The following is a 26440-nucleotide window of genomic DNA, read 5'->3' as shown; positions in this document are numbered from 1 at the left end:
AGATAAGGCAAGAAAGATAATTGATGAAGTTACCTCTCCTGGGGACAGGACAACTCTTCTCAGATCTCTGCTATGTTCTTCCCCTGTCTTTTCCACTTTCTTATTGTCAATCAACTCTTTCTTTCCCCGGTTCCATAACTTTGTGGAAACTTAGTTTACCCAGTTATTTCATCTACGTACCTATCTAATTAAAACATTTTCTTGCATAAATCTAACCTAAACTAACTAACCTAACTTATACAACAAACACTAAACTAATACATTTCTGCTTATCCTGCTAAAACTTACTTCTGTCATCTATCATTTGTTGCCAGCCCCCCTGGCTTCATCCATTTGTTTTAATCTGACTGTCTGTTTTTGTGGCCTGGGTTTTTTACCTTGTTAGCTTGTCTTAGAAGGGGGAGAGCACCAGAAGTTAACAATTCCCTTATGAGACTCTGCTTCACCCCACTATTTACACAGACCAAGGTTTTTACAAATAAGACACACAAACCAGGTTTCATGGTTTGCACAACACTGAAGCTGTTTCAGCTACCATCTAAAATACTGTACCAGCACACACATACAAAAGCAAATATTCCTTTCAATGTTCTTATAATAAATATTTATTAATCTAACATTATTTAATGTATATATTTCACTAACACAATTTATTTCACATTTTTCTATTAAGAACATAATGAAATCTATAAATAATTTGTGTGGGGTCTTAACCAAGGTTTAGGTTATATCAACCACCAAGAATTCAAACTCTACATTAGCTCAACAGGCTGATCCTGCAAAATGAGCAAATTTGAATAAAAGAGCTTTAGTGAAGCATAGAGAAGATGGAAGATGGAATCCTTAACCCCAACAAGAGCTTCATCAGCATGTCACCCCCACAGAAAGCCACTGCTGGTTATCTGTGTATGCACTGTGGGGAGGTGTGAAGGAATATATTTTAAGCCTACCTTTCCCTCCTATGTTGAATAAGTCCTTATGGAATCACAATATGTTAACCTCCTGACTACACACCTCATATGGTCACATCCCCAGACCTGGAGAACTTCTCTAGAGTGCACAGGAGCTACAGAATCACCCTGGATGTGCTCTTCACAAGAAGGAATAACATAGGGATTTATATAGCGGTATAACAAGGAATAATGGGAAACCCAAAAGTACAAACCTTCCCCTCAAACAAAAAAAAGTAGATTTTAATGCTGGTACTTCACAATGAGATGTGCAAGGATCATTGACTTAAAACGTAATCATGTGACATTACATTTTAAATATCAATGACAGCTCCTAGGATTCCTTCCTTTGGCACCTGGCTGTCCAAACCAAAGCACACTCTGCTTGAGGCTATGGCTATCTTCCCAATACTCTGCTTCTGGAGTGACTCAGCAAAACACTTTCCCTGCAGGCTTAAGGGAAGGACCTTGTTTCTGTGAGACACCCAGGACCCTGGAACTTGGTCTCTCAGGCCATGTATACACTACAGGCTAAATCGGCAGTGCTGCAATCAATGCAGCGGCGATGATTTAGCAGGTCCTGTGAGGGCAAGCTAAGGCAATGGGAGTGTGCTCCACCTCCCTGAGAGGCAGAAGCTATGTCAACAGGAGAGCATCTCCCATCGGCATAGTGCAGTGTAGACACTATTGTAAGTCGACCTAAGTTACATCAATTTCAGTTACGTAATTTATATAATGGAACTAGCGTTAACTTAGATCGATTTACAACATCAGTGTAGACAACTACTCAGTCTAAAATAGACCAAATTTGATTTCCTCTCAGGGTTAACTGCAAAAGTCATTCTTTTGACAGGATTTGTGGAGAAGATTAAGAGTATGTCCTAGTGGGTAGTGAGATGGGGAGCGAGGGACTGAAGGGGCTGTTTTATTGCTATGATATGTTTGGCTGGATGGATCATTATCATATATAGTGTTTTCTGCTGCTGGGTTGTACATGCAATTAATTCTTAGGTCACCTTTGCATAAAAGATGGCTTTTAAAATTCTCATTTAAATCTAAACATATCTAAAAGAAAAAAAAAAGCCACCTGGCAACAGGGTGGGATCTGGTAGGCCAGTGTTTCCCAAACCTGGGACGCTGCTTGTTCAGGGAAAGCCCCTGGCGGGCCACGCCGGTTTGTTTACCTGCCACATCCAGAGATTTGGCCGATCGCGGCTCCCACTGGCCATGGTTCCCCGCTCCAGGCCAATGGGGGCTGTGGGAAGCGGAGCAGGCCAAGGGATGTACTGGCTGCCACTTCCCACAGCCCTCATTGGCCTGGAGCGGCGAACTGCGGCCAGTGGGAGCCGCAATCGGCTGAACCTGCGGACGTGGCAGGTAAACAAACTGGCCTGGCCCGCCAGGGGCTTTCCCTGAATAAGTGGCATCCCAAGTTTGGGAAACACTGTGGTAGGCAAACATTGACACCCTGTTACTTAATCAGATTACTGTCATTCTGAGAAAAATCTAAATATTTATGACTCAGAATTAGAATCCCAAAACTCAGATATGACACAGAGATTAAAACACACTATCAATATGTACATCATGGGTGAAATCCTGGTCCAACTGAAGTGAATGAAAAACTCACATTGGTTTCAATGGAGCCAATATATCAGCAATTCCACACTATATTAGACATTCACTTGTAGAGGATACTGAATATAATCTGTTATTCATTTTCTGAAATAAGATTTTTTTATTGAGAGGCACAGAGAGGATAACACCTGTCCCTGGAGTGAATATAAAGCTACAATTCAGCTGAGGACTTGTCAGTTAGCTGATGTCAAAAGCTGCAGAGGCATGAAAATACAGTCAGCCTTGTTTTCACACCAAAGGTCATCTATTTTTAATTTTCTCTTTCCCACAATTATTATTTTTTTGGAATCATTGAAGTAAGGATGCTAACAGAAACAAATTTCAAATAATCCTTACTGAACCTCTTTTGTTATGGTCTTCAGTGGCATCAGAGTTTTCACTCTCTTACTCTGATGTCACTCACGTTATTATAACTGAAGTAATTAATTTTTATTATTACTGTGATTTATGTTGCAATATTGTCAAAAGCCACAGTCAATTTTAGGGTCCCATGGTTCTAGGCCTGGTATAAATGCACAGAAGCGTATGAGAACACTTTACACAGACTTTATGCCTTTTATCAGGATCCTGACAAAGGGAAGAAAGAAGAGTAGCAAAATACAAACCCTGGACTTCAGAAAAGCAACTTAGACTCCCTTAGGGAAATGGTGATCAGGATCCCCTGGGAGGCTAATATGAGGGGGCAAGGAGTCCAGGAGAGCTGACTGTATTTTAAAGAAGCCTTATTGAGGGCGCAGGAACAAAACATCCCGATGTGCAGAAAGAATGGCAAATATGGCAGGCAACCAGCTTGGCTTAACAGTGAAATCTTTGGTGAGTTTAAACTCAAAAAGGAAGCTTACAAGAAGTGGAAATTTGGAGATATGACTAGGGAGGAGTATAAAAATATTGCTAGAGCATGCAGGGTTGTAATCAGGAAGGCCAAAGCACAGTTGGAGTTGCAGCTAGCAAGGGATGTGAAGGGTAACAAGAAGGGTTTCTACAGGTATGTTAGCAACAAGAAGAATGTCAGGGAAAGGGAGGGACCCTTACTGAATGGAGGGAGGAAACATAGTGACAGATGATGTGGAAAAAGCAGAAGTACTCAATGCTTTTTTTGCCTCAGTCTTCAAGGACAAGGACAGCTCCCAGACTGCTACACTGGGCAACACAGTATGGGGAGGAACCCTCAGTGGTGAAAGAACAGGTTAAGGACTATTTAGAAAAGCGGTACATGCACAAGTCCATAGGTTCAGATCTAATGCATCCAAGGGTGCTGAGGGATTTGGCTAATCTGATTGCAAAGCCATTGGCCATAATCTTTGAAAAGTCATGGCGATCTGGGGAGGTCCCGGATGATTGGAAAAAGACAAATATAGTGCCCATATTTTAAAAAGGGAAGAAAGAGAACCCGGGAACTATAGACCGGTCAGTCTCACTTCAGTCCCCAGCAAAATCATGGAGCAGGTCCTCAAGGAATCCATTTTGAAGTACTTGGAGAAGAGGAAGGTGATCAGGAACAGTCAACTTTGATTCACCAAGGGCAAGTGATGCCAGACCAACCTGATTGCCTTCTATGATGAGATAACTGGCTCTGTAGATAGGGGGAAAGCAGTGGACATGATATATTTTGACTTTAGCAAAGCTTGTGGTATGGTTTCCCACAGTATTCTTGCCTGCAAGTTAAAAAAGTATGGATTGGATGAATGGACTATAAGGTGGACAGAAAGCTGGCTAGATTGCCGTGCTCAATGGGTAGTGATCAATGGCTCAATGTCTAGTTGGCAGCCGGTATCAAGCAGAGTGCCCCAGGGGTGGGTCCTGGGGCCGGTTTTGTTCAACATCTTTATTAATGATCTGGATGATGGGATGAATTTGACCCTCAGCAAGTTTGCAGATGACACTAAGCTGTGGGGAGAGGTAGATATGCTGGAGGGCAGGGATAGGTCCAGAGTGACCTAGGCAAATTGGAGGATTGGGCCAAAAGAAATCTAATGAGGCTCAACAAGGACAAGTGCAGAGTCCTGCATTTAGGACAGAAGAATCCCATGCACCACTACAGGCTGGGGACTGACTGACCAACCAAGGAGCAGTTCTGCAGAAAAGGACCTGGGGATTACAGTGGATGAGAAGCTGGTTACGAGTCATCATTGTGCCCTTGTTGCCAAGAAGGCCAATGGCATATTGGGCTATATTAGTAGGAGCATTGCCAGCAGATCGAGGGGAGTGATTATTCCCCTCTATTTGGCACTGGTGAGGCCACACCTGGAGTTTTGCATCTAGTTTTGGTCCCCCCAGGACAGAAGGGATGTGGACAAATTGGAGAGAGTTCAGCGGAGGGCAACTAAAGTGATTAGGGGGCTTAGGCACATGACTTATGAGGAGAGACTGAGGGAACTGGGGTTATTTAGTCTGCAGAAGAGAAGAGTGAAGCGGGATTTGATAGCAGCCTTCAACTACCTGAAGGGGGATTCCAAAGAGAATGGAGCTAGGCTGTTCTCAGAGGTGGTAGATGACAGAACAAGGAGTAATGGTCTCAAGTTGCGGTGGGAGAGGCCTAGGTTGGATATTAGGAAACACTATTTCACTAGGAGGGTGGTGAAGGACTGGAATGGGTTACCTAGGAAGATGGTGGAATCTTCATCCTTAGAGGTTTTTAAGGTCCGGCTTGACAAAGCCCTGGCTGGGATGATTTAGATTGTTTTGGTCCTGCTTTGAACAGCAGATTGGACTAGATGACCTCCTGAGGTCTCTTCCAACCCTAATATTTTATGATTCTAAAGCAAGGATCAGTAACCTTTGGCACGCAGACTACGAGGGAAATCAGCTGGAGGGCCAGGACAGTTTGTTTACCTGCAGCATCCACAGGTTTGGCCGATCGCAGCTCCCACTGGCCATGGTTCGCCTTTCCAGGCCAATGGGAAGCTGTGATCGGCTGAATCTGCAGACGCTGCAGGTAAACAAACCGTCCCGACCCACCAGAGGATTTCCCTGACAATCTGCATGCCAAAGGTTGCCGATCCCTGTTCTAGAATAAGTGTTTTTAAATACCCAAGAGCACCAAAAAATATTTCTTTCCCTTCTTTTTTTCTTTAAAGGTGAACAGTAAATTCCTAATTGCCTCTCTTTTTCTCGGACAGAACATTTCTCCTAATACCCTCTTCCTATAAAGGATTTATCCGTACAAAGGTAAAAAACTAAATAATTTCTGAGATATCTATTAATATATTACAGCACATCATTAACGACACATCAGCACATCATTATCTTCTGACTCTCCAAAGTATAGTTATCTCTGTACTAAATCTTGCAATAAAAAGGTCGCTTAAAAATAAGATGAGTTTATATGACAGGAAATTTTAGTTTGACAGCAGAAAAATAATGTTCAAAACTATTATTTCTCTACCTGCCAGTAAGAGAAGAATGTAACACATTGGTGTATGACAAAGTAAAAAAAAAATTTGTAAAATACAGCCATCAACTAATACAAAATGACTTGCGGACATTTTAATGTCAGAACCCAGTGTGTAATTTCAATAAATACATATATTTTGCTGACTCTTCAGTTCAGACATTCTACCAGCAGAGGGTGATGTTGAACTATGAATGTAGAGCTGTCATTTTCTGCATGCACTGTAGTTTCATCTTCACACAAAACAATACATGCACATTTTTAAATTCATGCAAGTTTTAAAAAGCTTTTTTTAAAAAAATAAATAGATCTTTTAAAGGGCATAAAGTCTGTGTGAGGTGTCCACATACACTTTCAAAATGTTTTCAGGGAGAAAAAGCTTTACCAGACTTTAGAAAATATCCAACCAAATAAATAAATATTTTAGAGTGCAATTGGATATTTTCAGTCTCAAAATGTATCTCATTTCTTGGTATGACCACTTATGTTTTGGGTGCTATCTACCCTGAGAAAATAAAACTCAGCTATAGGTGCAGTGGAGTCTGTGAAGGTCATGAGAAGATTTTTACTATGATGCTTGTGTAACAAGCACACAAAGAAAATCAGGTTTTTTTGTTTGTTTGGTTTTTTGGTGGTGGGTGCTGGGGGTGTAAATAAGCCATCACACCATTGGTACATGTTATCTCACTGATCTATAATAAGGTGTATTCCTTCCTGGGATATCCGTAAGAGGTCTCTCCTCCCATTATATTACATAAGATGCAGAAAGAGAATTTTGTATGTTGCATATTGCTTAACATCCTTAAGAACATTATGTACCAACATATTAAACCCTATTATTCCCTTGAGGTGCAAGTCTAATTCAGTTTTAGATTAATGTAAATTAGTATCAAGGGGAAAACTTGAGCATTTAAATGACTTTACAGTCTTTATCAGAGGGGTAGCTGTGTTAATCTGGATCTATAAAAGCGGCAAAGAGTCCTGTGGCACCTTATAGACTAACAGGCATATTGGAGCATAAGCTTTTGTGGGTGAATACCCACTTCATCAGATAGTCACATGTAACTCACATTCAATTAAAGAAAATTTTGCTATCATGGTGTATGCAGGATTGGGACTCTTATCTAATATAGGTTTAGATTATATGACCTTACTCACAATGGTGAACTCTTACTTATAATAGCAAAATAAACAGGATTACTCGTGACTGTGCTCATTAATGTAAGCATTTGATTTGTTTTATTTTTGGGGATAAGGGGGGCAAGGTGGCTTTATTATTTTTAAGTGCAATACAACTGGATCTAGGACCCATTAAAGGCTGTGGCTCCCTTTGATTTCAGTGGGAATTGAATCAGACCTACATATGATTGACAGTGAGTTTTGGATTTTAATGTGCTATTGATATAAGATGGTATAAACTATAGATCTAAAAGGAAAGCAAAGTTTGGACCTCTTCCTGCATACTCCAAACTTCCATACAGTACAGGGTACCAGACTCATACACCCTCATCCTAGAAAGTATTAAGCACATGCTTGATTTTATACATGGTGAGAAACCATTTAACATAGATTCATAGATTCATAAATATTAAGATCAGAAGAGACCATTATGATCATCTAGTCTGACCTCCTGCACAATGCAGGCTACAGAATCTCACCTACCCACTCCTGCGATAAATCTCTCACTTATGTCTGAGCTATTGAAGTCCTCAAATCGTGGTTTAAAGACTTCAAGGAGCAGAGAATCCTCCAGCAAGTGACCCATGCCCCATGCTACAGAGGAAGGCGAAAAACCTCCAGGGCCTCTTCCAATCTGCCCTGGAGGAAAATTCCTTCCCGACCCCAAATATGGCGATCAGCTGAACCCTGAGCGTATGGGCAAGAATCACCAGCCAGATACCCAGGAAAGAATTCTCTGTAGTAACATTACTCAGACTCAGATTTTAATGACATTATGATGATATAATCTGACTTCCTTAACACTGAAGACCACAGAACCTCATCCACCCACTCCTTCAATAGGGCCATAACTTCTGAGTGAGTTACTTAAGTCCTCAAACCTTGATTTAAAGACTTCAAATTACATAGAATCCAGCATTTAGACAGTTCAAAAGAGCAAGTGATCCACGTCCCATGCTGCAGAGGAAGGCAAAGGAAATTTTGCTAGTTTAAAACTTTTCATCACTTGTGACTACTTCCATCCCAGAAGTCAATTACCCTCCCTACTCAGATGGAGTCCATCCTATGAGAACAGTCATTTGTCCATGAGTGCATTCCACTGGATGAACATCCAAAATCACTCCTTATAACACCTTTGCCTGAACAATGTGTTGGTAATTGTAATCTTGTGTCACCTTCACTCTCCTCCTCTAAGGATAGGTAGAATCCCACTGAAGATCACCTGCCCATTTGTTTAAGCATCTTCCTCAACCTGGCATAGTTTTCCTTCATGTAACTCAGTGAGAATCTAGCAGTATTATTTGTCACCATGTGAAGGACAGTAAATGGATTCTTTCTTATTCCCATTAGGATCCTCTTCAGCCTCAGATCCTCTTCCTATATCTTAGCTCCTGGCAGACAATACACTTTTCTGTTCTCTGGGTCAGGTCTGGTGACAGGGTTGTCTATTACTCTTAATATGGAGTCCCCAGTGATGCAGACTGGCCTTTTCCTGGTATTGGGGAGATTCTCAGGCCTTCACCTTTCTAGTCTTCTTTCTGGCTACAAGTCTTCTTGTCTTCTGTTCTCAGTTGCAATTTTCTTGAATTATCGTCTATCCTCCTGGAGCTCTGAACTCTGGCTAGCTCCGTTGCCTCTTCCCCTCTTCTTGTGGGACTAGCCACTCTTCTCTTTTTTCTTACCTTCTCATTTCTTGTTACAGCCTGACTCTCCCCTTTATTTCCCACTCAGCATACCTGTTCCACAGATCTGTTTCTCCTTCACTAGCTGGTCTTTTCCTCTTCCCTGTTCTCTTAGTCACATGCTTCCACAGGTAACTTTCTTCATCCACCAGTCTACCCTCACAGTTCTCTTGTCCAGCATGTACCTGCAAGTTTTGAGTTTACCTTCAGTCACTTTTCTTTCCCCAACATCTGTTCAAATTTCCTTCGAAACTCAACTAGAGTTTGTAGCTCCATCTTCAAACCTTGAATCTCCTTCCATTAGGTGGCACTTCGTACAAATGAAGCACCTTTCAAGTATCTCCCTTCAGAAGAATTACATCCTGCAGGTTCCACATCCATTCATTGTCATTGTCTCTTACAGTCTTTGGGTCACTACCACTGCTGCCTCTGTAGCTGCCATAGCCTTTCCTCATAACATCCTATCAAGAAAAAAACAAAACAAAAACCACACTCTCCCGCAAACTCCCCTTACAAACTCCCACTCAAACTCCCTAGTTTTCAGTTCTCTTTGTTGATTCCAAGGTCATTGGCTCATCACCCGGCTGCCTCACTTTATAGGCCTGCTGCCTGAGAAGCCCTGCCCCTTAAGGTTCAGCTATGATCAAAGGCTCCGCTTCTCTCACAACACACTTCCCACTACCATGCTTTGCAAATTGAAAACAAACCAACAAGCAAACAAGCACACTCCCAAGAACTCACTCACTCCCCCTTGCATCCTTTCTCTTCTAACAGATCTCCACTCAAACTGCTCTGTTTTCAGCTGTTAGCTGGCTCCTGTGCTTCTACTCATGATGCCTAAAGTTCATTACCTGCATAAGTCTTTACAATACTAGGGCCTTAAACAATAACATGATTATTTTAAAAGTCATCCATGTGCAGCAGATTGGGCTTTTTATACAAGGAAAGGTGTAATTATAGGCACATTTTCCAATCAAGTAAACATATACATGATTTAAAAAAATTTTGGACTGATAGTAAAATAATTTTTTCTTATCAGCAAAGAAGTGGGTTCATAATTTGTTAATTAATGAAATGCTTATTGTTTTTTTTTTTTTTAAATCATGATGAATATACATTCTATTCGCTACTTAGGGACAGATCCAATTTCCACTGAAATCAATGGGAGTCTTTCTATTGACTTCAATGTCAGCTCAGTTTGGCCCTTAGAATCACATAAACCTTTATCAGTGTCACTCTGCAAATGAATGACAAACAGATGAATATATAGAAAAAAACAAAGCCAACAGAGTCAGAGACATAGCCATCTACATACATTACATATATGTCTAGATTTGAAAAAGCCATATTGCTTTATTTTGCTCTGCTGTGTAATGCTAAAATTCAACCATACATGCTTATTTACCATAATGTATTTACTACCTGTCTAAATAATATATAAGTGTATTCATCTAAAACCATTTGAACAGTTGCTGATCCTACAATTAAAAAAGAAAGTGACAATAAACACAAGCTATAAAAAAAAAGTCACATTCAGTTAGAATGAAAAAATGGCATAAGGCTGTTAACTTCAAAGGGGGAGAAAAGAGCATGTGAAACGGAATGGTTAACATATATCTTTCAAACTGTAATACAGCAGTAGTCGCCTGGCCCATCCTACTCAGGGATGGAAAAAATACATGATGTTTGTTATTAACTGAACAAAAAAATAAATACTTGATGCCCATCAGACAATCAAAGTTCAAGGTTATTCTGGCCATGTGCAAAATTAAATAGCAGCTCTAGTGTAATGGGCTATATATTTTAGAAAAAACATATTTGTTTTAACCCTGGAAGATAAATGACAATAAAAAGAATGTATATGTCCATGCTCAAGAGAGGTGATTCTATTTCCATTGAAATCAATGGTCATTTTGCCAGTAAGATCAGGCCCTTGGCCTTCCTCATTTACTTCTTTTTGTATTTTAAACGTTATCAACCAATAGGCTTTTGCTTTATTATTTTAGGGGAGAAAGTTTGGGCTGCATAGTAGCTAAAGCTCAATTAATTTAATTCAGAAGTTCTAGCAACCCCAAAGGAGAAATATGGTAGGTATTGGGTAACAAGTATTTTGATCATTGGAAAAATATAAATTATATAAACATATATACACACACCCCAAAGCCTTTTTGTGAGGGAGTTTTCGATAACTGAACTAGCATAATAAAGTATTTCCTGCTTTAAAAAAAGATAATAAATATCAGAAATTCAATTGGCCACTTTTAGAGAGCCTGAATTAATATAATTCCAACACTAGCTGTCTGACTTGTAGAGTAGGAGCAGATGACATGTAAAAGAAGATCTTGTTTCCCCCCTTTATATTTGATATTTCTGTCACAACCAGACTACATCAGTTATTCTGGGATGGTGAAAGAAGCAGTGGAGCTGGAGGATAACTCACTTTCCTTGGACAGGATATAGAGATTAGAAATGTATTAAATGGAGCTCCTGGGGCCCACAGAGTTGACAAACTATGTAATGCTTTCTAAATATATCAACACCAACAGTTCATGGATGATACTGAGTGAGCTACCGTCCTCTATCTAAGACCACAATGACTGGTTAGTATCAAACCTTAGATGCTTATACTATACTGATGTGATATTCCCGAAGATGTCAGGATGATTAAATAATATTTTCCACTCCTGCCAAAATTTTACAAATGTCTGTTTGCACTGTATACATCTCTGAAAAGATTCAACATTATGTTGTATGGTATTGCACACATTCAGGTTAAGACATAATCAGCAAAATGAATACTCCATATCTGAAGAAAACTTCTGAGAGAAGATATCTCACTTACAATGTCTCAGCCAACACCTCAGAAAACATTTCATTCTGCGGGCCATAAGAAAGGGTTCAAAGGACTACGGTGATCCATGCACCACAGTTTGAGAATTATTACTTCTAATGCCAAAGCATCCATAGTGTTGCCGTCCATTACCCGTGTCTTGTTCTTCTATTAAACCCAGCCTGATCTTCTCCCTGCATATAGTGTCCCACCCTCTTGTCTTTGCTATTATTTTCTTTGTCATTCTAGCATCTGCTTGTCTTCTCACAGTGTTCCCACAATCATAATATTTTATTACAGTTAATCCCATAGCCTAATACCATATCATACTCTCCTAACTTCTTCATCTGCCTTAAAATCATTCCACTTTATGCCTGTCATCTTCTGAAGAATTCTTATACCTACTTCCTAAAGCTTTGTGATATCTGTTTCATTTAATGCAGCTGCTTTTAGACCATAGTATATTATTGTTAGTACACTGGTTTGATAAATTGGTATTAACCATAATGTTATCCATCCATAATTTCATCAACTTCTGTGCAGCACTTGCAGCTAAAGCGTCCATACTTGATGGAATCACTGGTACTGATCAGGTTTCCTAGGTATACGTTGTTCTATGACTTCACTGCAGCATTCCAACAGCATCTACTGTCCCTTTTCCAAGACATGCTATTACATCTTCTTGGCACTTATTGTAAGGCAAAGTCGACTACACCAATATTCCAAGATAGAGAAGAGTATCATAATTAATTCAAATGTCTCTGTCAAGTTGCATGTTATCATCTGCATAAGCTAAAGAGCTTAATTCCAGATCATCCAGTGTTGTGTCCTCCAACTTGTCTACCATTTTTAATGCCCAATTTAAGAACTTGATGAAAATCAAAAGTGATTCCATGCCTCTTTATCTTACACCAAACTTTGATTTGAACCACTTGTTTAATTTTTCTCCAATTGTTACAGCACTACAGGAGTCTTCATACATAACTTTCATAATTGCAGTTATCTTATCTGAAACAGCATATGATTTTATTCCTTTCCATAATACTTTCCTCTCCAAACAAACGAATACCTTAATGAAGAAAACTGAAACAGAAACTTAGTATCCATTCTCACTTTTTTCCCCATCAACTGTCAGAGTGTATATTTGGCCTGGTCTTTAGCCTCACAGTTCCTTGCTGTGATGGGGTCCCTGGGGTGCAACCTGGACTGTGGGACTGCTGAGCAACCCTTACCCACCAACCTGGGTTGCCTCTCACACTGTGATGCTGTTGCTAAGCCACAAACCTCTAGCAGTACAGCACTTACACAGACATTCACAAGCTGGGACACACACAAGTGAGTTACATTAAAGCTTCTCCCAGCCACTCATGAATAGAGAGGCTCCAGTCCGTTCCCCCAAATTACCCCAGCCAGACACCCCAGAACTGTACTGTTTTGCTCTGGTCAAAAGCCTGACCAATGTACATTTATTACCCAGTTCACCCCACTCTCAATGTAGAGAGGACACACACTAGTCTTTGTAAACTGAGTTGAGATTTACCAAGCACTTCAACCAAAACAAACTGTTTTAGGTAAAATATAAAACAGATTTATTAACTACAGAAAGATAGATTTTAAGTGATTATAAGTAACAATAGAGATCAAAGTTGGTTACCTAAGAAACAAAAATAAATGCATAGTCTGAGTCCTATAAACTAAACAGAATTTGAATCAAGTAGTGTCTGACCCTGACAGATTTCAGAGTAGCAGCATGTTAGTCTGTATCCACAAAAAGAAAAGGAGTACTTGTGGCACCTTAGAGACTAACAAATTTATGTGAGCATAAGCTTTCGTGAGCAACAGCTCACTTCATCAGATGCATGCAGCAGACAATACAGTGGGAAGATTTTATATACACAGAGAAAATGAAACAATGGGTGTTACCATACACAATGTAACAAGAGTGATCAGGTAAGGTGAGCTATTACCAGCAGGAGAGAAAAAAACAAACTTTTGTAGTGATAATCAAGATGGGCCATTTCCAGCTGTTGACAAGAATGTCTGAGGAACAGTGTGGGGGGATGGAAATAAACATGGGGAAATAGTTTTACTTTGTGTAATGACACATCACTCCCAGTCTTTATTCAAGCCCAAGTTAATGGTGTCAATTGGAATTAGTTAATTGAAAACTAATTCCAATTCAGCAGTCTCTCATTGGAGTCTGTTTTTGAAGTTTTTTTGTTGTAATATTGTGACTGTTAAATCTGTAATCAAGTGACCAGAAAGACTGAAGTGTTCTCTGACTGGTTTTTGAATGTTATAATTCTTGACGTCTGATTTGTGTCCATTTATTCTTTTACATAGAGACTGTCCAGTTTGACCAATGTACATGGCAGAGGGGCATTGCTGGCACATGATGGCATATATCCCATTGGTAGATGTGCAGGAGAACGAGCCTCTGATAGTGTAGCTGATGTGATAAGGCCCTATGGTGGTGTCCCCTGAATAGATATGTGGACACCATGTTGCCAATGGGCTTTGTTGCAAGGATAGGTTCCTGGGTTAGTGTTTTTGTTGTGTGGTGTGTGGTTGCTGGTGAGTATTTGTTTCAGGTTCGGGGGCTGTCTGTAAGCAGGGAATGGCCTGTCTCCCAAGATATGTGAGAATGATGGGTCATCCCTCAGGATAGGTTGTAGATCCTTGATGATGCGTTGGAGAGGTTTTAGTTGGGGGCTGAAGGTGATGGCTAGTGACATTATTTTCTTTGTTGGGCCTGTCCTGTAGTAGGTAACTTCTGGGTACTCTTCTGGCTCTGTCAATCTGTTTCTTCCCTTCCGCAGGTGGGTATTGTAGTTGTAAGAATGCTTGATAGAGATCTTGTAGGTGTTTGTCTCTGTCTGAGGGGTTGGAGAAAATGCAGTTGTATCGTAGAGCTTGGCTGTAGACAATGGATAGTGTGGTGTGGTCTGGATGAAAGCTGGAGGAACATAGGTAAGTATAGCGGTCAGTAGGTTTCCGGTATAGGGTGGTGTTTATGTGACCATCGCTTATTAGCACCATAGAGTCCAGGAAGTGGATCTCTTGTGTGGACTGGTCCAGGCTGAGGTTGATGGTGGGATGGAAATTGTTGAAATCCTGGTGGAATTCCTCAAGGGCTTCTTTTCCATGGGTCCAGATGACGAAGATGTCATCAATGTAGTGCAAGTAGAGTAGGGGCATTAGGGGATGAGAGTTGAGGAAGCTTTGTTTTAAATCAGCCATAAAAATGTTGGCATACTGTGGGGCCATGTGGGTACGCATAGCAGTGCCGCTGATTTGAGGGTATACATTGTCCCAAATGTGAAATAGTTATGGGTGAGGACAAAGTCAAAGTTCAGCCACCAGGTTTGCCGTGACATTATCGAGGATACTGTTCCTGATGGCTTGTAGTCCATCTTTGTGTGGAATGTTGGTATAGAGGGCTTCTACATCCATAGTGGCTAGGATGGTGTTTTCAGAAAGACCACCGATGGATTGTAGTTTCCTCAGGAAGTCAGTGGTGTCTCGAATATAGCTGGGAGTGCTGGTAGTGTAGGGCCTGAGGAGGGAGTCTACATAGCCAGACAATCCTGCTGTCAGGGTACCAATGCCTGAGATGATGGGGAGTCCAGGATTTCCAGGTTTATGGATCTTGGGTAGCAGATAGAATACTCCTGGTTGGAGTTCCAGGGGTGTGTCTGAGCGGATTTGTTTCTTGTGCTTGAGCGTATGGTGTAGTTTCTTTTGATAACCCTCAGTGGGATCAGAGGGTAATGGCTTGTACAAAGTGGTGTTGGAGAGCTGCCGAGCAGCCTCTTGTTCATAGTCCAACCTATTCATGATGACGACAGCACCTCCTTTGTCAGCCTTTTTGATTATGATGTCAGAGTCGTTTCTGAGGTTGTGGATGGCATTGTGTTCTGCATGGCTGAGGTTATGGGGCAAGTGATGTTGCTTTTCCACAATTTCAGCCCGTGCACGTCGGCAGAAGCACTCTATGTCAAAGTCCAGTCTGTTGTTTCGACCTTCAGGAGGAGTCTATCCAGAATCCTTCCTTTTGTAGAGTTGGTATGAAGGTCTCTGTGGGTTAGTATGTTGTTCAGAGGTTTGTTAGAAATATTGCTTGAGTCGGAGACATCAAAAATAGGATTCTAGGTCACCACAGAACTGTATCATGTTCGTGGGGGTGGAGGGGCAGAAGAAGAGGCCCCGAGATAGGACAGATTCTTCTGCTGAGCTAGGAGTATAGCTGGATAGATTAACAATATTGCTGGGTGCGTTAAGGGAACCACTGTTGTGGCCCTTTGTGGCATGTAGTAGCTTAGATAGTTTAGTGTCCTTTCTTTTGTAGAGAAGCAAAGTGTGTGTTGTAAATGGCTTGTCTAATTTTTGTAAAGTCCAGCCACAAGGAATTTTGTGTGGAAGGTTGTTTTTTTTATGAGAGTATCCAGTTTTGAGAGTTCATTCTTAATCTTTCCCTGTTTGCTGTATACCATGTTGATCAGGTGATTCTACAGTTTCTTTGAGAGCGTGTGGCACAATCTGTCAGCGTATTCTGTGTGGTATGTAGATCGTAATGGATTTTTTACCTTCAGTCATTTTGGTATGATGTCCATCTGTTTGCATTTGGAAAGGAAATGATGTCGTCTGTATCTGTACGAGTTTTTTCATGAAGTTGAAACCCACCCCACGACTGTTCCTCACATGTTCTTGTCAACTGCTGGAAATGGCCCACCTTGATGATCACTGCAAAAGGTTTTTTTTTCTCTCCTGCTGGTAATAGCTCACCTTACCTGATCACTCTTGTTACATTGTGTATGGTAACACCCATTGTTTCATGTTCTCTGTGTATATAAAATCTCCCCACTGTATTTTCCACTGCATGCATCTGTCAAGGTTTCTTCCCCACTCTGAACTCTAGGGTACAGATGTGGGGACCTGCATGAAAGACCCGCTAAGCCTATTCTTACCAGCTTAGGTTAAAAACTTCCCCAAGGTACAAACTTTGGCCTTGTCCTTGAACCCTATGCTGCCACCACCAAGCGTGTTAACAAAGAACAGGGAAAGAGCCCACTTGGAGATGTCTTCCCCCAAAATATGCCCCCAAGCCCTACACCCCCTTTCTTGGGGAAGGCTTGATAAAAATCCTCACCAATTTGTACAGGTGAACACAGACCCAAACCCTTGGATCTTAAGAACAATGAAAAATCAATCAGGTTCTTAAAAGAAGAATTTTAATTAAAGAAAAGGTAAAAGACTCACCTCTGTAAAATCAGGATGGTAAATACCTTACAGGGAAATCAGATTGAAAACATAGAGAATCCCTCTAAGCAAAACCTTAAGTTACAAAAAGACTCAAAAACATTCCATTCAGCACAGCTTATTTTACCAGACATTAAACAAAAGGAAATCTAATGCATTTCTAGCTGGATTGCTTATGAACTAATAGGGATTGTGAGGCTGCATTCCTGATCTATTCTTAGCAAAAGCATCACACAGACAGACAAACCCTTTGTTTCCCACTCCTCCAGATTTGAAAGTACCTTGTCTTCTCATTGGTAATTTTGGGCAGGTGCCAGTGAGGTTATCTTAGCTTCTTTACCCTTTACAGGTGAAAGGGTTTTACCTCTGGCCAGGAGGGATTTTATAGCACTGTATACAGAAAGATGGTTACCCTTCCTTTTATATTTATGACAGCATCTGATGAAGTGAGCTGTAGCTCACGAAAGCTTATGCTCAAATAAATTTGTTAGTCTCTAATGTGCCACAAGTACTCTGACAGATGTTATAGTTCCTTAATACACAGGCTGGAGCTGCCTTCCAGCCTTGGACCACCCTCCCCAGTTCATAGTTCTTTGTCCTCCAGATGTTTCTTCCAGGTGTTGTGTTGTGGGGGGAGTGAGGCCCCGTCTCCTCTTTTGTAGTTTCTTCCAGCTTGCTGGAAAGATGTATGCTTCTGACATGGAGGTCCACCCCCATTGGTCAAGCATTTTCCATTATTTATGGCTCTCTCTGAGAAGTCTTCTGGCATGGCTGATGGGAAAGTGGATTCTCTTTAATGAGCAATCGGTAGATCTGGCTATGCCATTGTTGTACCTGAAAGGCTGGTTGTGGGGGTTCCAAACCTCATATTTCAGTAACACACACATAGCAAAACATTATAACTTCACATACAATGATAACATTACAATCCAACAGGATATTAATGTTCAACAGATCAAGACTTCTAAAAAGATGCCTCACAATGCACACTTTGTACAAAACATATCATAATTATATGACAGTGGTGAATATGAAGATCCGGAGTACTGCTTTGAGGTACAGAGTGCCACACTTACCTACTACTTCCTCTAAAACTGGTCTTAATCTGTTGAGAATTAGGTTATAGCTACATTGCAATAAAAGACCTGCAGTATGGCCACTGGTGGTCTGGGTCATCAAATTGGGGTTCACATGGCTTGGGTTTTGAGCCCTACAGCCCGAGCCCCACAAGCCCAAGTGAACTGACCCAGTCTCTGAGACTCAGTACTGTAGGGATTTTTTTTTATTGCAATGTAAACATACTCTTAGTTTCATCATGAATTTTCCTGATCAGCTTATGCCTCTTGCCATGGTGACTGGAATGGTTCATGACTGTGAGAGCCATCTTCAGGGTGGACTGTCAAGAAGCAGTAAGAGACCCAAACTGGTTATATGGTCTATAATTAGATTTCATCAACCCAATAACAGGTGTGAACTCCTGAAGAACTAAAATAGTCTTACCATGGATTCACAGAGAGGCCCCTTGGTCATTCTGGTCTAACTTTCCACCCAGGCAAGCTGCACTTAATGATAGTTGGTTACTTACATAACAAATTACACTAAAATTTAGGTTGCTCCTGCTCCAAAGGGGCCAGTCATGTACCCTAATTGGTACCATAGATCTCACACCAGACACTTGCATCCAATCCTATAGCAAAATAACTAAGGATATATTAACTAAGAAAAAGAAATGAAAGAGTTATTTAGAGGTAAAAGCATGCAAATTGTATACACAAATGAGTTATAATTTATGGTTCCAAAAAAGGACAAACTTGTGGTAATCTGTCAGTTCTGAATGTCTTTTAGGGCTTGTCAGGGTTCCACCCCTCCCAAACTCTGGGGTACAGTTGTGGGTACCTGCATGAAAGACCTCCTAAGTTTATATTCTACCATCTTAGTTTCATAGAATCATAAAATATCAGGGTTGGAAGGGACCTCAGGAGGTCATCTAGTCCAACCCTCAACTCAAAGCAGGACCAATCCCCAATTTTTACCCCAGATCCCTAAATGGCCCCCTTAAGGATAGAACTCACAAGCCTGGAGTTAGCAGGCCAGTGCTCAAACCACTGAGCTATCCCTTCCCCCCAGGTTAAAACTTCCCCAAGGCACAAATCCCATTCCTTTTCCTGGACAGTATTGCTGCCACAACCAAGTGATTTACACAAACATTCAGGGAAGGGTCACTTGGAATCCCTATCGACCCAAAATATCCCCCTAAGCCGCTTCGCCCCCTTTCCTGGGAAGGCTTGAGAATAATATAGCAACCAATTGTCTTAGCAATGTGAGCACAGACCAGACCCTTTGTCTAAAGGACACTGAAAATTAATCAAGTTCTTAAAAGAAGAACATTATTATAAATAAAAAGTAAAAGAATCACACCTGCAAAATCAGAATGGAAGGTATCTTTAAAGAATAATAAAAAGATTTAAAAGACAGAGGATCCCCCTCTAGGCTCATCTTCACAGTTCCAAAAACAGGAATAAAACTACCTCTGTAGCATAGGACAAATTCACAAGCTAAAACAAAAGATAACCTAAAACATTTCCTTGCCCTACTTATATTTTTTTGTGATTTTAGATGGATTATTCCAGGTATATTTTCAGGAGATGTTATACCTGTTTGGCTTCTCTCTCCAACCGGAGAGGGAACAAACAAAGAGAACAACAAACAAAACCTTCCCCCGCAGATTTGAAAGTATCTTCTTTCCTCATTGGTCCTTCTGGTCAGGTGCCAACTAGGTTATTTGAACTTTTTAACCCCTTACAGGTAAGGCAATTTATTTCAACTGTCAAGGAGGGATTTTATGCTACTCTTTCCTCTATATTTATGACAGGACTAATCTAGTTTGATATAGGCGATCTTTCCTTCTGTGTTGTAGCTCTGGCCTGTGAGAGTCCAAACAGCAAAAGAGATGAAAAAATGTCTAGTTAATTATCTTTATTTCCTTCCAGATTCAAGCTGACAAAATAAGCCCTTTGGCAAGTAGCCTTTTCATGTGTATGAAGGGGCAATTAACAAAGCCTTTGTATTTCAATGACCCGTAATGGCCCATTTAGTTTTGCTAGCCCTTCTTGATGGGCAGGAGACTTTCCTCCTTATAGGTTCACAGTTCCCAAGTAAACATTTTTACAGTTATAGAGCAAAAAATTAAATATTATCATATAGCATGTGATAAAGATATTATACGTGAGTTTAATACATGCATCAACTTAAAAACCTTTCATAAAGTCCAAACACTAAACACATTTTTATAAGTTCAATACCCATTTTAACCATACTAAAGCACAAGTGAAATAGACTGGTTTCCAGCAATGAATTTGTCAGAAGATTAAAGCCTTGGCAAGAGCTGGCAGATGGTTTGCCAGCGTCACTTTTCTATAATTATTCAGACTGGCAGGATCTCCTTTCCTGAAAACTGGTAAAACTATTTCCTTTAGCCGGTCATCTGATACATCCTCTTGCTCCTATACCTTCTTATATATTTTTCCTAATGTTTTGATAGCACTTGTCCTACCAGCTTTTAGCAGCTCACTAATTATATCTATACCTATTCCTGCAACTTTTCAATTTTTTAACTACTTCATTGCTCAATTTCTTCTTCTGGTGGTGGTTCAATGCTGATATCCATTCTGCCTTGCAAGCTGCCCTGATCACCTAGTACATCTAGAATGCTTGCATCTGGTTGAACTATAGGGGTTAGCACTTTGTCAAAATGCTCTTTCAACTCTTGCAGCATTTCTTTGGCATTTGTTTTCAGTTCAGCAGAAGCCTTTCTTAACACGTGCATTGTTGGCCTGGTTGTGTTTCCATACAACTTAATCTTTTTTTATGTATTGTTTCCATATATTGTTTTCTTGATGCCTCCTCAAGCTGTTGAGCTGCTTCTTTCCAGAACTTTTGCTTGTCCAATTTTTGTGATTTCTACAACACTTTTCACAATGCTTTTACACTTTACACTTTTCACAACACTTCCGTTTTCCCAGCAGTCTTGGCTTGTTTACTATTTTCCGCTAATGATCTTGTTTGTTGCTTGTCCAATTTTTCCTTGTTTTCTTACACCTTCCAATAACTTCCTCCACTGTATTTTATATTGCTTTCTTTAATATCTCCCATATGGTCTGTAGAGAGATTTCTTCATCATTGTAAATTAATGGCCTGAAATGCCCTCCACGCATCACCTCCATCACAGAGCTCTTCTTTAACTTATCAAGATTAAATCAGGCTCTAGCTGCACCCATCCTTTTCTTTGACTTCAGCTTAATCTTTCCCATTATTAATTCTGCCACAATTTCCACTACTGTAGACTCTAACATTAACAGTGACCTTCTATGCCTTAAATTTATAATAAAGTGGTCAATCTGTTTTTCTGGTTTGACCATCTGGTGAGTTCCATATAACATTGTGCAGGTCTTTGTGAGGAACCAAATACAGACAATCAGATTGCACCTTTCACAGCAAATTCTTAAACTTTCTGCATTATTGTCTGCCATCACAAAGTTGTGTGGTCCAACACTATTAATTTTCATACCATATTCTCTACCAACCTCTGCATTCATATCTTGCACGATCAAAATCATATCATGATCAAGAATCTCATCCACGTTATCCTACTGTTGATAAAATCCATCCTTCTTTTTTGTTGCTTTTGTGGGTGCATAACAGCAGATCACAGTTATGTAGGCAGTTATGTAGTTACTGTAGGCAGTCTGCTCAGACACAGGTTTCCAGCTGTTTATTGACATAATTGTTCAGTTGTCGACTGCTATAGTAACCCTATCCCTATGCTTCTTTTCTTCACCTGAATGTCCAGAATAAAAGAAAATATAATTTCCAACTGTGACTTTCCTGTACCTAGACGATGTGTCTCGTTTATGGCAGCAAGGGAAATTTGTAACTTCCTTAACGTCTCTGTTACAAGCTCAGTCTGGCCTGGAGCTAATAGAGTTCTAACATTCCAGCTCACAATGTGTGTTTAGCCATTATCCAAAATCCATGACAATTTCTATTTGCTAGCCTTGATAGGCCTGGGTCAAAAAGTGTAGCTTACTGTACTGTTTCTATAGCAAATAAGTTTAAGATATAATAACTTGTTAGGCCAATCGACCCTATTCAGCTCATGGGAATACCATGTCATAGCCTGTTGGCCTGCTAGGAACAAGTATCTGCAGTTCCACTCTAGTGTCCTGGCCTTCCATGGCTAACAAGCTTGGACTGCTTGTATTTGAAATCAGAGTTTTCCTTCTCCTAGACAGACAGATGCCTATAGAGGCAAAGCAAACCCTGTGTGCCCCAGTTTGAAATAAGAGTTTCCCTTCTCCTAGATACAGTTGGTTCATGGCACCTTATTCCCTAATAGTTGGTGTAACCCTTCTGGATTTCTCCAAGAAAGGTTACCCCATCCAAGTTATATGCTTTCAGTGTGAGATGAGAACAGCTACTGTAAACAAATTCTCTTGATCATATCGATTCCTGTCTATTTTTAAATCTATCTTTCCACTGAATCATTTGTGTTAGCAAATAAAGAAAGTTTCTGTGGTTTTATTTGGTCAAAATAATGGAGTGGTTGATATTTGTTAGGGTTAAAGAATGATTAGCACATATTGTATCTTTGTATTAACCACAGACCAAGTAAGTAATGCTGTGAGAGATAAACTATTCTTTCTTGCATTGTCACCAAGGGTCATTAACCATGATTTAAGAGATCATCTTCTATTGGGTTGAGGTAATTCAAACTTCATGCTAATTCAGCTGTGTGCTTCTGAACTGGAGCAGCTGATTTGTTCAGTTAAATGCAATGGATTTATGGTGTGGTCCACTAAATGGATAGACTAATTCCTCTTTATAATCATTATTGAATGAACATTATTGTTGATGGTGGGGTGGGACATTCAACCACCCAAGGATCTTGAAATCATGATATCAGATGTACGTCAGATGGGGAACTTTTTCTTATTGAATTTCTCACTGTATTGAGGTAATCCCTGTCTCTTTCAAATAATTAAAAAAAAATAGTTATATTTACTATGCAGAGTAAAGTAACGCTCAAAAATATATTTTGAAAGAAGGTGCTTTCCTATGTTTCAGATTTGTCAAATTTTCTTGACTAAGTTAGTAATTAGGGCTAAACTGTAACTGTAGTTACAGGCCTGAGAAAGCAGTGGTGTATAAAGTGCACTATCCCAGGAGAAGCTTGGGTGGTATTATGACTCAGAGACAATCCTCTGAATCACAATTCCTTCCCCAGCTTTTTGTGCACTCTATGGGGTGGTAATTTGCTTCTGGCCTATACAACACCCTAATGTTAGCTTAGCTGGTAACAAGGAGTGGGCCTGGAGCCAAGTCTCAACCCATTCCCTGTCTCTCCCTATCCATTCACTCCACAGGGAGAGTGAGTAGCACTCACTTTGATGTGCCTGGACCCATGGTCCAATTATTCCATCCCATGTAGGACTATAAGGTATGTTCTTACTTCTGCTTATTCCTGGACCAGAGGCACATTGTGCAAGACAATCTAGCCCTTAACAGTAGGTATTTAATTTTGATAGTAAATTATTTCCAGTTAAGAGGTTTCTTCTTTTTTAAGCATGGGTGCTTATAGCAATTAGATACAAAATACGGAATTCTTAATTTGCACAAATGAAGTTTTACTCATTGACTGATATATGGATTGTTTATTATATGTTACAAACACACAGAAACCACATATATGAATTTTGTGGAAGATGTTGAATAAGTCTTGATAATGACTTTTTTAAATAATCAAAGAAAATTTCAGCATTCCAGATTGTACTATATATATATATATATATATATATGAGACACCCATATAAGGGCCAGCAAACTGTGAAATGGTCAACTCACCACTAAAATGCCTCATTGTATCTGGGTGTGGAGAAGGAGGTCCCTCCTCATCTAGTACCCCGGTCCTCTGGTGGTTTACCTCTTTATGTGACTCGGCCTTCCGGCCAGGCCATGATTTAAGTCCACCTCTTCCAAGGGAACAGAATCCAACAAGCCATAGTCCAAGACCTTGTATCAGGTCTTTGGCTTTGACTCTTGGTCCCTTAATGATCTCTCCCTCTTCTCAAGACTCTCCATTATCCTTGTCACCTTCTCCCACCCTACACCACTATATCTATGGGTGGTAGGGGAATCTGAGCACTTCCACTACACTGCATTCCACTACACTGTAGCCAGGAGCCATGTCTGCTCAGTTCAACTCCTTGCTGCTGCCTCCCGGACTCCTTCCTAGTATAGCCTTTCTCAGGCCTTCTTCCCCACAACCTCTTACTGCTTCTTATTCCTGTTCCAGAGGCATGTTATGCAAGACAATCTACCCCTTAATAGTAGGTATTTAATTGTGAAAATAAATTATTGCCAACAAAAAGGTTGCTTCCATTCTCTAGGTTAACCATTCTCTCAGGGCTGGGACACTCAGGGCTCTTCCTTGGGATTCCCTAACAAACTCCCAAATTAAACATATAAATATAAACTCAACTTCTGTCATACTCAGGGCTTATACCCCTCTAGTTTCTTTCACTTTGTTTCTTAACTAAACACCTCCCAAACTTCTCTTCCTGGAAGTCCAAATGCTGCTTTTCTTTCAGGATGTACCACCAGAGACTGTTCCACCACAAAGGCTACTCTATGCCTTCCCTGTCTGCTGGTCAGACAGCTCTACTCAGGCTAGGATTCCAGGGATTACTCCTCTCTCTTCAGTCCAAGAGCTCCTAACTTTCTACCTGCAGCACCATTCTGCTCTCACTTCCTCTGTTTATAGTCCTCACTCAGCCCCTTCACATCTGGGCTGCATTTTCAGTTAAGCCTGATCCACTGTCCAGGCTTCTCAGGCCCATATTGACTCATTCAGGACCTGTATGGGGTACATACCCAATTACATACCCTCCCCCTCATGACTGTAGACCATGTGAGTACAGATGCTAACTGACTTGGAGTTCCTAGAGCGGGGCCACAGGATGTCACACTCCTTCTGATGCTCACTCACAATAATGAGCAGTTGGCCCTTCACATCTGAGGTGTCCCAGTATTTCTCCCACAGTAACTGTTAGTCCGGAAAGCTGCTTGCAAGGCCTGTTCCAAAGCTACTAGCTTCTCCCACTTCCTTTCTCATCACACTTTACATCAGGGATGAGTACCCACCATTGCCTGTTTAGCCTCAGTATTCATCCCTCCACCAATCTGTTTGTCTTAGTGAGACTCATCCTTCCCTCTAGTTCCTTTCAGCCCTCTGCCAAGCAGCTAAGCATCTGGGTGGTTGGAAGGCCTTCTTTCATCTCCACCACCTCCACTTTGTCTGCTTCATAGGTATTCATGCCACAGGGCACTCACTCTTTTCTTTCTGCATCTTTAGGAAGATACCTCTTTTTGCAGACCTGAAGTCTCCTAAGAGGGCCGTGCCTTTTTATATGGCCAGCTTCTCTGAGCCAAAAATAAATCACCTTTTGACCCAGTCTTGGCAGTAGGCCATGCCTCTGCAGTTTTTCTTTTGCTCTGCTCTCCTGGGCTAACTTGTTTGGCTCATATAAAGGCATACCCTCCTTAAGTGCACCTCTTGCCCACAGACATAGCATACCATTGACTGCACCTCTGGCCTCATGGCTCCTGAATACCTTTTTCTTACCTCGTCCCCGTGACCTCTGATGATTTCTTTTTTCAGGATCCAAAGAAAATACTGTTTCTGTTCTCCCAGCCTTCCCAGTTGCTCCTGCATATGCATCTGTGCCTCCCACTGCCTCTGCTGGTTCTTCTAGATCTGTAGCAGGACTGCCTGTATCTGCTTTGTCTGTTTGTCTGCCTCCTGGACCTAGAGCAGCAACTCCAGTGACTTAGTCTTCTGTACCTCTATATTCCAGTTTAGGAGGGAAGACCATCCTTCAGCAAAGAAGGTGTCAGTGTATTTTGGTGCCATCCTCTTCCTTTTTTATTTTTTTCCCCTCCCTGGATCAATGATCTACCTCATGCCACTATACCTGTGGCTGGTAGGAAAACCCAGGCCCTCCCACTACACTGGGTTCCAGATCGGGGTTCCTAGAACTTGCAGCCAATGTCTGCTCAGTTCAATTCCTTGCTGCTTTCTACCATAGCTTCTCTCAGACCTTCTCCCCCACAATGTCTCTAGATTAATCCTACATTCAGGGCTCTCCTAGCCCCTAACAACCCCAACCCTCCCAGCATCCCCTAACAAATTCCCAAACTGAACATTTAAACATAAATCCAACTTCTGTCTTCCTTGGGCTTGACTTTTCATCCTCCTCATTTCCCTTACTTTGTTCCATAAATGAACACCTCCCTGGAAGTCCAAACCCTGCCCGAAGGGATTTTGCCTCCTTAGGTTGAAGAGAGGAATTGGAGGTATTGGAGTTTGGGTATGTGCAGCAGTTAATAATGTTTAGCTATTCAGTGAGCTCTTACGGGGATATTCCCACAGGGTTAGGAAGAGGGAATATGGTAC

The 26440-nt window shown here is 40.9% G+C and overlaps 1 protein-coding gene across 2 annotated transcripts in view; it reads left to right on the top strand.

Annotated features, from left to right (window-relative positions):
• The window catches only part of SLITRK6 (SLIT and NTRK like family member 6), a 117407-nt gene that overhangs the window by 55166 nt on the left and 35801 nt on the right, over positions 1–26440 (top strand). The gene's annotated exons all lie outside the window — the stretch shown is intronic.

This window comes from Lepidochelys kempii, chromosome 1 (genome assembly GCF_965140285.1).
Source record: "Lepidochelys kempii isolate rLepKem1 chromosome 1, rLepKem1.hap1, whole genome shotgun sequence".
Classification (NCBI taxonomy): domain Eukaryota; kingdom Metazoa; phylum Chordata; order Testudines; family Cheloniidae; genus Lepidochelys; species Lepidochelys kempii.
The sequence above is the reverse complement of the archived record's forward strand: the minus strand, read 5'-3'. Positions and strand labels throughout refer to the sequence as shown.